The sequence below is a fragment of the Oncorhynchus masou genome, chromosome 5 (genome assembly GCF_036934945.1).
Source record: "Oncorhynchus masou masou isolate Uvic2021 chromosome 5, UVic_Omas_1.1, whole genome shotgun sequence".
In the NCBI taxonomy this organism is placed as follows: Eukaryota; Metazoa; Chordata; class Actinopteri; order Salmoniformes; family Salmonidae; genus Oncorhynchus; species Oncorhynchus masou.
The window spans coordinates 73,093,526-73,107,077 of record NC_088216.1 but is presented as its reverse complement, the minus strand read 5'-3'; the positions used below and the strand labels follow the sequence as shown (position 1 = coordinate 73,107,077).

Genomic DNA, 13,552 nt, shown 5'->3' with positions numbered 1-13,552 from the left:
TTTGTGTTTATGCAAAGGGACCTCTTCCTGCATATTTAATCTAGAGCAAGGCTCTGGCTTTTGTTGTGTTTAGACCACATACCTCCAGTTCCTCTGAACACTGCAGTCAGGGATCTCTTCAGCTCTCTCACACTACAACTACTGCTTTTACTGCTACTAGCACTGACATTCTTTTCTTCTGTTTGAGAAGTGGATTGTAGAAGCCTGTTAAACCTTGGGGAATCTACATTCATGTTTCAGTAATGTAATGAAACTCAGGCTCACGGTTCATGGGTAAGTCAGTAAAGATTTTTAATTGTACTTTTTCTCCTTCTCTTCCCTGGCCTTGTATGGGTTCATGTTGCATGTGTCTGTATTGTGGGTTTGTTCTGTAAGGGATGCAAAGAACTGTGCCGTAGGTAGAAAGATGCGTTCCTCTGAAGAGCTGAAGTTATTCTAGAGGTCCAGGGTTTGGATTGAAGGCTTCTGACAGACTAAGGGCTGCCTGGCCAGCAGTCCTCTGGTGATCTCATAGAAGAGGCTTGCATCGTGTGAACCAAACTAAACTGAGTGTGCGAGCTGAGCTGCTCCTGTTCTCTAGTTTAGAACGGAGTGAATGTGCTGCTGTGATGGGTGAGGGTATCAGTTCCTTTCTCCTTCTTTCCCTCCGTCTTTGTCCGGGGAAATGGAATCTGTGGGTTATTGATATTAATAGCACACAGGATCTGAGGTGGACGAATGGAGGAGCAGGACACAGAGACTTGGGAGAGTGGAAACGTGATATCACAGGAGAGAATTGACAGTCCTCCTGTTTGACAGGGTGGAAAGGAATTGGCCATAAAAATAGCATTGCATAATCTGTCTGTCGGTTAGCCCTTTTGTGCTCTCCGTGTGTGTAGGGTTCTCTCCCTCCCTCCTCTCTATCTCTCTCTCTGCCTCCCTCTGTCCCAGCTATTAGTTCTCAACTGTAGGAGAAACCAAATGAAGTTATTTTTCTGATGTTTGCTTCATGGATCAGTTGATTAGAATCTGTGTATAGCCAGAGTGAAGTAATTTGGGTATACAGAGGAAGGGAATGCTCTATTCAAAGAGCTCTGTTAACATTTAAATAGTGTAAAGAAATGTGCTGCCTTGTTTGTTTAGGGTTAGGAGTGAAATTCCACTTCCTTGGTATTAAGGCGGAAAGCTCTCTCCGTGTACTTTGTTCTTAGCTCAGCAATACATGAGGGCAGGTCCAAAGAATCTCTGGGATCAGACAGGCAGACATTCAGCAGGCTGCACTGTTGCCTTTTCAGCTTACAGGCAAAAAAAACCTCCAAATGCGAAGTTGGGTTTAATTGGTGGGTTTTGAGCCTGTTTGCGTGCTGTTTGAGTGCTGTTGTTTACAGACTATGTGGGTGTGCAATATAATGCCACCATGAAAGAGAAAATACACTTGATATTTTGAAGCGGCTTTTATGAGACGTAGTTATGTTTTCATTGAATCAGTCTGCCTTAATAAAGCTTGAAAGAATTGAAGGAAAAAATACTGTTCAGTCAGTCCTTTAGTGAATCACATATAAACAGCTGCATTTGTTGAAAATGAGTCATGCCTTAGATTTTCCTGTGTTTCAGAGCACGGACAGTGACTTGGGAAATCTTTGACACACACACCCTAAAAACAAACACTAATGTCCTGAATATAGATATCACTGACTCTGCCTATCCTGTTGGACTCCCTCTTATTTTTTTTAATACATTCTTTATATTGATCCACAAGACCAGCACCCATTTCCAGTAGGAATGTTCAAACAAGACCACCACCCATTTTAGGAGGAATGTTCAAACAAGACCACCATCCATTTACAGGAGGAATGTTCAAACAAGACCACCACCCATTTCCAGGAGGAATGTTCAAACAAGACCACCACCCATTTACAGGAGGTATGTTCAAACAAGACCACCACCCATTTACAGGAGGAATGTTCAAACAAACCAATGCTATTTTTTGTTTTCACATACAACAATGAGTTAGCCGATAGGGACAAGGTCAGAGACCTGGTCTGGTGGTGCCAAAATAACAACATATCCCTCAACATAATCAAGATAAAGGAGATGATTGTGGACTTCAGGAAAAGGAGGACCGAGCACACCCCCATTTTCATCGACGGGGTTGTAGTGGAGCAGGTTGAGAACTTCAAGTGCCTTGGTGTCCACATCAACAACAAACTAGAATTGTCCAAACACACCGATACAGTCATGAAGAGGGCACGACAAAACCTATTCCACCTCAGGAGACTGACAAGTTGTGGCATGGGTCCTCAGATCCTCAAAAGGTTCTTCAGCTGCAACATCGAGAGCATCCTGACTGGTTGCATCACTGCCTGGTACGGCAACTGCTCGGCCTCTGACCGAAAAGCACTACAAAGGGTAGTGTGTACGGCCCAGTACATCACTAGGGCTAAGCTGCCTGCCATCCAGGACCTCTACACCTGGCGGTGTCAGAGGAAGGCCCTAAAAATGGTTAAATACCCCAGCCACCCTAGTCATAGACTGTTCTCTCTGCTACCGCATGGTAAGCGGTACCAGAGCGCCAAGTTTAGGACCAAAAGGCTTCTCAACAGCTTTTAACCCCAAGCCATAAGACTCCTGAATTACTATCTGCATTGTGTTCCGCCAACCCCTCTTTCATGCTGCTGCTCCTCTCTGTTTATCATCTATCCATAGTCACTTTAACTATACTTACATGTACAATTCGCCCGACTAACCAGTGCCCCCACACTTTGACTCCGTGCCGGTACCACCTGTAATCAGCCTCTCTACTGTTATTTTCACTGTCATTTTACAGTTTTTCTTTTTTTTCACTTTCTTATCTATCATTTACCTAATACCTATTTTTTTTACTTAAAAATTGCACTGTTGGTTAGGGCTTGTAAGTAAGCATTTCACTGTAAGGTCTACACCTGTTGTATTCGGTGCACGTGACAAATAAACTTTGATTTTATTTGCTGTCATGGTATGATAAATAAACAGATCTGTGTAGAATGATGCAGCTGGCAACACTAAGTGATCGAAACATGCTGATAGGCTTAAAGACAGTGAGTGAGGAAAATGTTCTATTGACAGACAGCCATCGAGTTGGGCATTAATTCACATTGGTAATGGCGTGTGAAAGTTCATTAATGACCTACCACAGAAGTAGCCACAGATATCGTTTTAAGCGTGCTCAGAGTAATTAATGGAATAACTTTACTTTGTGGTAAATATTCATGAACTCTTCTTTTCTGTCAGAATGGTGTGAAGAGAGTGGAGAGTCTGTCCATTAGAAGGGCTGAAGAGCCACCCGGAGTGGATGTTGGGCCTTTTTGGGGGATTGTGTGTGTTTCAGTGGAGTGGTATTCATTCCTTTTTTGAACATGCGATCCTGCGGCCTCTAAAATAGTCCCAACCAAGAATTAAAAACAGAATACTGATGAATGTTTTGCATTTATCATGAAATACAGTGTATTTATTATTACATCACAGAGACAACAATAATACAGTGTATTTATTATTACATCACAGAGACAACAATAATACAATGTATTTATTATTACATCACAGAGACAACAATAATACAGTGTATTTATTATTACATCACAGAGACAACAATAATTCAGTGTATTTATTATTACATCACAGAGACAACAATAATACAGTACATTTATTATTACATCACAGAGACAACAATAATGCAGTGTATTTATTATTACATCACAGAGACAACAATAATACAATGTATTTATTATTACATCACAGAGACAACAGTAATACAATGTATTTATTATTACATCACAGAGACAACAATAATACAGTGTATGTATTATTACATCACAGAGACAACAATAATACAATGTATTTATTATTACATCACAGAGACAACAATAATACAGTGTATTTATTATTACATCACAGAGACAACAATAATTCAGTGTATTTATTATTACATCACAGAGACAACAATAATACAGTACATTTATTATTACATCACAGAGACAACAATAATGCAGTGTATTTATTATTACATCACAGAGACAACAATAATTCAGTGCATTTATTATTACATCACAGAGGCAACAATTATGTTCATGTAGATGATGTTGATGATAATTCTTATTTGTTGGTACAGCACAACATACAATGTAGGAACATATGCTTTTGAATCATCTCAGTCTTTCTGTGTCTGTATCTCTCTGTGTCTTTCCAGCAGATATGATAGGGCTAATACTGTAACTCCCTTGATGAACACTTTTGTTGTTCAACTGTTTTACCACTTCACACAAAATACCTAGCCATCTTTTCAACACTTTGTCAGCAAGCATTGTAAGATGCTCCTCGACTCTCTTTTATCTTAGGAAATTGTTGCGTTTTGATTCATGTTCTCACTGAGTGTGCACATAAAACACCTGGGTGGGTAATCATCTCAACCAAGAGTTATTCTGTTCCCTCAAATCTCAATGTGGGAGTGTGTGATGGGCTCTACAAATCCAACTGGGCAGAGCAGCATGCTGTTGTTTATCCACACCATGGGCTCACTGTACCCCCACCGCTCCAAACACTACTATTACTGCCACGTGCAGTTTCAAATTGACACAATTATCTATTTAGGTATTACAAGATGTGCATTGTATTGCACAGAGGGATAAAAAGCACCATCACAGCTGCTATCATAGTTTTGTTGTTTCTTTTTTCCCTCCAATACACATTTTCCATCATTAAAGTGATGGAACATTTAACTAAATGGATGTTATGCATTGGGTAAACTCAATTAGTTCCCTGGGCCTTTTCAGGTGATAGGGATTAATGATGTTTAGTAGTTTGAAACTGACAATATCTGTCATTAGTCACCACTCGCTATTGATTTACCATGTCATTGATGATATGTTAATTGAAGTCTAATGAATCAGAATAATACGAGAGTGGTGTGGCAACAGTCCATTTTGTATGATTTTCGACCCTCGTCGAGTTCAAAGTGAGTTTAATGTTGACTAGTGTTTTCAACAAGGGCATTTACCAGATAATTAATGCTGTAACTGGGCAAGGTTCAGGCTCATGTGTTTTATCTAGGCACAGTCTGCTTTAGATAAACACTTTGGAGCTCCACAAATGCCTGGCCACAGCTTTGACTGCCAAATGTAAACTGTACAAAAGAACAGTGTGAGAGAGTTGGTATTTTTTCATATTTTGATATGCTTTAATGCTTTTATTCAAATGCTTCTGAGATATTGCCCCATAGTCACTTTTCCGTTTACCATAAAAATAAGATTTGATGTATTTTTTTGGGGGGGGAGGTTGAGTGCTCAGTTTACAGTGCACATAGTGCATGCTGAACAGCTAGTGTGCTCCTGAGTCTAGAAAGACAAGTTTGCTCTTCCACCAGGTGGAGTCATCTTTGACATTTTTCTGATAGCGGCATCTGGCGCAAGGAATTTAAAAAATAAACAAATTTTCTTTTAACAACTTCATTGTTAGTCTTATCGTCCTCAACGGCTACAGTAGTATAGTGAATGATTGTGTTGATCAACCAGATGGAAATGAGGAGATGCGGTAGACAATAAGGCTAGGATAGCTATGTACATGCACTAGTATACAGTGCACTCGGTAAGTATTCAGACCCCTTGACTTTTTCCACATTTTGTTACGTTACAGCCTTATTCTAAAATGTATTTAATTGTTTTTCTCTCCCTCATCAATCTACACACAATACCCCATAATGACAAAGCAAAAACAGTTTTTTGTAATTTAGCAAATGCATTAAAAATAAAAACCGGAAATATCACATTTACATAAGTATTCAGACGCTTTACTCAGTACTTTGTTGAAGCACCTTTGGCAGCGATTATAGACTCGAGTCTTCTTGCGTATGCCGCTATAAGCTTGGCACACTTGTATTTGGGGCGTTTCTCCCATTATTCTCTGCAGATCTTCTCAAGCTCTGTCAGGTTGAATGGGGAGTGTTGCTGCACAGCTATATTCAGGTCTTTCCAGAGATATTTGATCAGGTCCGGGCTCAGGCTGGGCCACTCAAGGACATTCAGAGAATTGTCCTGAAGCCACTCCTGCATTGTCTTGGCTGTGTGCTTTGGGTCATTGTCCTGTTGGAAGGTGAACCTTTGTCCCAGTCTGATGTCCTGAGCCCTCTGGAGGTTTTCATCAAGGATCTCTCTGTACTTTGCTCCGTTCATCTTTCCCTCGATCCTGACTCGTCTCTCAGTCCCTGCCACTGAAAATTTTTCCCACAGCATGATGCTGCCACCCCCGTGCTTCACCGTAGGGATGGTGCCAGGTTTCCTCCAAACGCGAGGCTTGGCATTCAGGCCAAAGAGTTCAATGTTGGTTTCATCAGACCAGAAAATCTTGTTTCTCATAGTCTGAGTCCTTTAGGTGCCTTTTGGCAAACTCCAAGTGGGCTGTCATGTGCCTTTTACTGAGGAGTGTCTTCCGTCTACCCACTCTACCATAATGGACTGATTTGTGGAGTGCTGCAGAGATGGTTGTCCTTCTGGAAGTTCCTCCGATCTCCAAATAGGAACTCTGGAGCTCTGTCAGAGTGACCATCGGGTTCTTGGTCACCTCCTTGACCAAGGCCCTTCTTCCCCGATTGCTCAGTTTGGCTGGGTGGCAAGCTCTAGGAAGAGTCTTGGTGGTTCCAAACTTCTTCCATTTAAGAATGATGGAGGCCACTGTGTTCTTGGGGACCTTCAATACTGCAGAAATGTGTTGGTACCCTTCCCCAGATCTGTGCCTCGACACAATCTTGTCTCGGAGCTCTACGGCCTTTCCAAATCATGTTGAATCAATTAAATTTGCCACAGGTGGACAATCAATTAGTGTATTTTAGAATAAGACAGTAATGTAATAAGGGAGGATCTGAAGTCTTTCCAAAGGCACTGTATGTCAATGCTTGATAATATGTCAAAAGAAAGATTGCTGACACCATTAAAAGGAAAGACAAACAAAAACATCAGGAAAGAAATACAAAAATTGACTATTTCTTAATATGTGTGTTACCCATTCCAGGAAGAAGTGTGTTACCCATACCCAATATTTGTGTAATTGTGATCAATCCTGTTGAGTGGGCTCATACTGCATGCAGTATTATTAATAAACATAGATTTTGTCTGTTTTTCTTTCAGCGATTCTGTTTTGGTGATTGCTGATGGCAAATTCTGTAGTTAGTTGCAGTGATTATTCAATAACAACCTCTAATTCCCATGTCCTCTGTCTGCAGGGCAAGGAGGCTGAAGTCACTACGCTGGAACTGAAGATTGCTTTAAACGAGCAAGTCATTGTAGAAGGTAAACACACGATTATTCATTAGACTCCAATCTTAGTGTGAGGGTGAATGTTGTATCGGATTGGCTTAATAAATAACCTGATGCAGTCTGGTTGCCTTTGTTGTACGTTTGTTGAAACTAAAAAACCTTGCTCCGAAAGTTCACTGTCAAACACCTGAAAATGTACACACAGACTGTAAGTGTTGAAATATCTCATCATGATCATGCTACTGTGCGATTAATCTATGTATGATTTATTGTAGTTGATGTTATACAGCACAGTTTGTTCTGTAGCAGAAGAGGTCTGTTGTGTGTAGTGGACTTATGCCTTTAGAGAGAACATATTTTAGTGTGCAAGTACAGGTAGGTACATGTAGTAGTTAAGGTTTATGGACTCCCCGAGGAGCATTTTACCTAGAAGGGTTATTGGCGTGGATTTTCTCTTCTCCCCCTCATTTCCCCTCAACACTGTGCCTCTGTCATGATATAGGGTCAAAGTTCCTCTTAAGAAACAGTAGATTAATACATGGTTACATATCTACTGGTTATTTAGCCGTTGGAATCTCCATCTCTTGGTGGATCAGTGTGGTTCTTTATGTGTGTTTGTGTATGTATGTGTGTGTGTGCTCCTCACACCCTTCTCCGTATCTAAATGTGCTGGGGCCCCAGGATGTAAGCAGGCAGGCTTGAGTGATCCAGTGGGGAGAGGTGGGGGTGTTAACACGTCAGGAGCTCTAGGCTTCAGAGGAGCAGTGTGTCTGTGTTCTGTCTCTCACAGCCCTGTAGACAGTGATGGGCTTTAACATCCCAGCCCCTCAGCTCACAGCTAACGGCAGGAGCACAAACCCCTGCAGGTTTACTCCCATAGACTCTTAACAGGGAGATGCCAAACTACCTCGATAATATTATGTTGTCACTAACCACTATAGGCCAACACTACATAGAATTGAGTGGTCTTAATTGTCCTTCAGGGTGTGAGTGACGAAGTTAAGAAAATGAGCTTGAAGGCTTTTTGTATTTGTGGAAATTGAGAGATAACAGAATAGGTTCATCAACGGTTGGAAATGTTCCTGTGTTAAGTTCAGAGGGGATTCATATGTCATAACTCTTTAATTTGTGTGAGTTGAAGTATTTGAGACAGATTGTGCGTTTCTCACTATTAGAGCAGGAAGTGTGTTGTGTTTCTCCTGCCTGTGCTATCATTCCAGCGTGCTAAACAACCATATACTCGTCTCTGTTTGAATTCAGCCAATCACTTCTCCATTTGGAAAAAAAGGCAACTGTGGGTTGAAGGGTAAAAAATGTAACTGAGTGCATTCTCTGTGTAGTCTTCTGAAGCAGGTCCTCTCTAGGCCCACAGCACAGCTGTTTTCTCCAGATGTAAGATCAGGACTTAAATCTTTCAAATTATTGTGTAATTGATGTTAATGTGCCAAAATCAGCCTAATTATTTACACAACTTTCCAATGCGATTTTGATTGCTTTGCTAATGCAGAAATCCCTGTGGCAGTTTACAGGATTACCATGCTTCAGTCTTTAAAGGCATTTTGAGGTGCAATGGAGTTGAAAACGGAAGAAACGCTCTTGTTATTTTGAGAAACGGTATGCATTGTGTGATTGTACAGTTGTGTATGTGTTTGTTAGTGCTCATGTATGTATGTTTGCACATGCTCATATTTTCTTTATTTGTTAAGGGATTATGAATTAAAGCAGCCTGACAAAGGGTTGGATTTCAGTAAGGATGGCTCTTGGCCAGATAGTTTAATTATCATTGTGCTGAATGATGCTACAGCTGTAGGATATTAATTTGATCACTCTTTTGTTGCTGAAAATTTGCAGGAAATGCAGATGAGCTTCGTGATTTACATAAATTCACTGAAAACCCACACTAACACACGGTTATACATTTTTTAAAGTATTACACTTTTCATGTAGCCTACTTTTGGCCAGCTAATAGCCTAACCACTGAACAAGCAACATTATGGACTAAACATTAATATCCTGTTGCTGCAGGTTTATTTTACTGTGACAATATAGGTCAGATTAAGATCCTACATCTGTAGGTTCATATCATGCACCATACAGGTCTTAGTTTCTCTTCCAATTTACTCATATGTTGGTGATGCTTAAGTCAACAGACGATTGCCTATTCCAGGAAGAAGTTCTCCCTCAGAACATCAGTGTGTGTTTCTATTTAGATTCCTTTTAAATGCACTTGTCTCCGTTTGAACTTCATTTGAATTTCATATTCAAACAGAAGGAAGAACATATCATGCCAACGGTTGCTTGCTTGTATTACTCGCTACGCTGCTGTTATTTTGAGTGTCTTTGAAGATCACAGTCAAATTACTTTGCTAATCTACAGCTTTTTATAGGAGTTTTAAGGATAAAAAGTGAATTCATGAGTCCGGCTGTCACGTATACTCCCTCTCCGGCCTCTAGGTCATCAGGCTGCTGATTATCCCACACACCTGTCACCATAGTCAAGCGCACCAGCGCCTCATGGCAACTTCCTGGACTCCATCACCTCCTTGATTATCTTCCCTATATTTGGTTCTTTCCTGAGGTGTTATTGACTCTGTTTCATGTTTCATGTTTGTGTTTCGTGGTTATTGTTTTGTTTATTTACTAAAACACTCACTCCCTGTACTTGCTTCCCGACTCTCAGCTCACTTGTTTCACTGGCCAAAGAAAGGTTGCATATAGATTTATGTTGGGAAGAAGAAAGCTCACATAATAGTTCTCTTGACTGCATTTATTGCTTACTTTAAAAAGTAATTTATTTATATCAGCATCAAGCTGAAAATTGCCATACGGGTATTAGGGTTGGTAAGCTTCTAATTCTGTGGCATTTACAGCTGGCTGTGTTTCCATGCATTTATAACACTTTGATTCTTAAAGAGTTTCTTTAATCGCTTTTGCCGAGCTCTGAACATAATAAACAACATGCTGTTGCTAAAGTGCCACATGGGGGAGATTGCTAACAAGAAAGTTAAACGTTTATGCCACTAGCAGTTTTGTCACAGTGCTGTTCATGTTCTCTAACTACTGTAATCTACTCTCAGTGCTTGGCTGCAGTAGTTAAAAACAGTGACAGGCAAAATAGCTGCGAGGTGGCTTCTCTAGTCTAGCTGTTGGAAAATGAAATGTTATCATGATAGGTACAAAGACATTTCAATGGAGACCAACATAAACAGCAAGACTGGGTTTTATTTGTTCCAGTTTATCTAGATCACAGGATATGTCAGCACCTACTAAACACTGCCTTCTCTCTATCCCCAGTCACAGCACAGCAGCTCCTATCAGAATGGGCTTTGGGAGATACTGTATCTAGGCTCTTTATTGTCTGGCTAAACAAGTTACATAGGTAAATGTATGCGTTATTCAGAATGAAGTATTTCATAGAGAATAGAGCAACATTCTTTTCTCTTGTCATTTCCTGCGCTTTCATGTGAATTATCTTGTAAAGTAGAAAGGTTTGTACTGATAGTGTTATCACCAATGTGTTATCTTGAAGCTACTTAAAATACCTTTTGGGGGAAAGTGTGTTTGGCAAGTTTCAATCTATTTTTCTATCAGCATCACACAGACATATTTTTATTTTTCGTGGTTTGGAACATATTGATGGATGTATAAATTCAGCACTGTCTGGGAGAGTGAAGGCCTTTGATGTCAAGCTGCTACCAGGTGCAGACGTGTAACATGACAGAATCTTTGTGTGAGATTGACTGAGGCGACAGCAGTAAGCAAATTCCACCCGCAGATGAGTTGTCTTACAGAGACATGAAAAGAAAATCACAAAAGTGAAAGAATGTGTCAAATCTCCTGAAGGCTTTGACTTCGGCCTGCTCTTCCCGCTTCAAAATGTGAAATTGAATTAATCATCAAAATTACTACCTATAACTTTTTTTTTGGAGAGGGTCAAGGCCAGCAACTACCATATTGATATGGTACTCAAGGACATTGAGAGACTTGTCCCGAAGCCACTCCTGCATTGTCTTGGCTGTGTGCTTAGGGTTGTTGTTCTGTTGGAAGGTGAACCATCGCCCCAGTCTGAGGTCCTGAGCGCTCTGGAGCAGGTTTTCATCAAGGTTCTCTCTGTACATTGCTCCGTTCATCTTTCCTTCGATCCTGACTAGTCTCCCAGTCCCCGACGCTGAAGAACATCCCCACAGCATGATACTGCCACCACCATGCTTCCCTTGTAGGGATGGTGCCAGGTTTCCTCCAGACGTGACACTTGGAATTCAGGCCAAAGAGTTCAATCTTGGTTTCATCAGACCAGAGAATTTTGTTTCACATGGTCTGAGAGTCCTTTAGGTGCCTTTAGGAAAACTCCAAGCGACTGTCATGTGCATTTTACTGAGGAGTGGCTTCCATCTGGCCGCTCTACCATAAAGGACTGATTGGTGGAGTGTTGCAGAGATGGTTGTCCTTCTGTAAGTTCCTCCCATCTCCACAGAGGAACTCTGGAACTCTGTCAGAGTGACCTGAGCTCAATTTCGAGTATCATAGCAAAGCGTCTGAATAATTATGTTTACAAGGTATTTCTGGTTTTTATTTGAAGTACATTTGCAAAAATGTCTAAAAACCTGTTTTCGTTTGTCATTATTGGGTACTGTGTGTTGATTGATAAAGAAAACATGAATTTATCCATTTTAGTATAAGGCTGTAACGTAACAAAATGTGGAAAAAGAGCATATGGAAGAAGTTATGTTTTTGTTGCACTGAATGTATGGCGTTGCAGTTAGATGTTACATTTTGGTTGCTTGTGCTCGCTGAACTGTTAGACTAGGGTTGTCTAGACCCTTTCAACAGCCGCAATGTCTTAGTAAGCCTGGGACGTCTGGGATGCAAGACTTGGTTTGGCTGGGCTTGGGTGTTGGCTACAAACAAACACTTGAGTAACTTGGCCCTTGTTGAGGTAGCAGTGGGCTACCATTAATGGATTGAGAAAGCATGGGCTTCAGTATGGGTATTGTTTTCCAGACTATGGCCATGCCTTCTCTTTAACCCCGAGAAGATAGAGCAATAACCAGAGCCGTGACTCGGAGTAAAAGGAGAGGAGTGACCAAGTGACCACTGAAACCGAAAGTAGAATGAGTGTTACATTACATTCAAATAGCACTACATGCTGTTTTGATTAGTGAGAAATGGAACCCTCCAACCTAGACATATTAAATAATATTCCTTTTTGATTTAATTCGACTGGAAGTTTGCCAAACTGCTCTAATTCACGTCATACATCTTTGCCAATTAGGTTTTCCTCTTGTTCCCCTTGTTGGATCGTCAAATAAATTAGAATGTTAAAATATTTAAAATGTTGAATTAAATTTAGACAGTTAAAAGACGCTCATGAAGCGGAACACTTTTTTGAGAGGGAGTGGAAAGCTTTTTCATTCAAGATGGGAGTTTATTTAATGCAATCCAACAAGAAAGGTGGAGACATTTTTAAACATATATTTATTTATTGGGATTTGCACCGGTTTCAGTCTTGGCTCCTGTGTTGTTTTCATAAATAAAGTCTCCCTGGTCTAGCAGTAAAAGTACAGGACCATACAGAGCCCTGAAAACAGGAATGACAAACACCATTAGCTAAAAAATCTCTTTGCAACTATGTTATTGTTTACTTTACCATACACGTCCTAATATGGTTCCCTCCCTGTTAAGGCAGCCCAGCACAGACCCGAGGGGCCCTCGCAGGGAGACACTTTTAACTGCCACTTAGACAATAAAAACAAATGTCACAGCTCTGCAAAAATGCCCAGCTTTCACAGCCTTGCAATACTCAACCTTCCATGGTGCTTGGATCAGGCTACTCTGTGATATTTATCCACTTTCTCCTGTTACCCATCGCTGTGCCCTCTCACTATCCCCCCGCCAGCCTGTCTCCCCTACACTCTCTTGTGCTAGCTCTCTCTATCTCTCTCTCTTTATGACTCTGTCTATCTTTCTATCCATCTCTTTCCCTGTCTCTGTGTTAGCTGTTTGGAGCTTGACTGATCTGTCTCTGTTTGCATTGTTTAGTTATTTATCGGGGGGATAAGAGTGATGTGTTTAGTGTCTTTTGTCTCTGCTGCTGAGCAGAGCAGATGCCAATACAGCAGTAGGTCCTTCCCCAACCTCTTCCCTAGTCCCTGCCCCAACCCCAGCCCCAACTCCTGCCCCAACCCCAGCCCCTGCCCCAAATCCTACCCCAGCCCCTGCCCCACTCCCTGCCCCAACCCCAGCCCCAACCCCAGCCCCTGCCCCACTCCCTGCCCCAACCCCAGCCCCAA

At 41.1% G+C, this 13,552-nt stretch overlaps 1 protein-coding gene across 10 annotated transcripts in view; it reads left to right on the top strand.

The window, feature by feature from the left end:
• LOC135540224 (forkhead box protein P1-B-like) overlaps nucleotides 1-13,552 on the top strand; it is a 246,857-nt gene that overhangs the window by 91,824 nt on the left and 141,481 nt on the right. For 9 of the 10 annotated variants that reach the window (XM_064966720.1, XM_064966719.1, XM_064966721.1 and 6 more), the window contains one exon: nucleotides 7,229-7,295. The gene's annotated coding sequence lies outside the window, so the exon portion shown is untranslated. Of the gene's footprint in view, nucleotides 1-83; nucleotides 274-7,228; nucleotides 7,296-13,552 lie in introns of those variants that run through there. The other variant, XM_064966717.1, reaches the window with a different exon arrangement.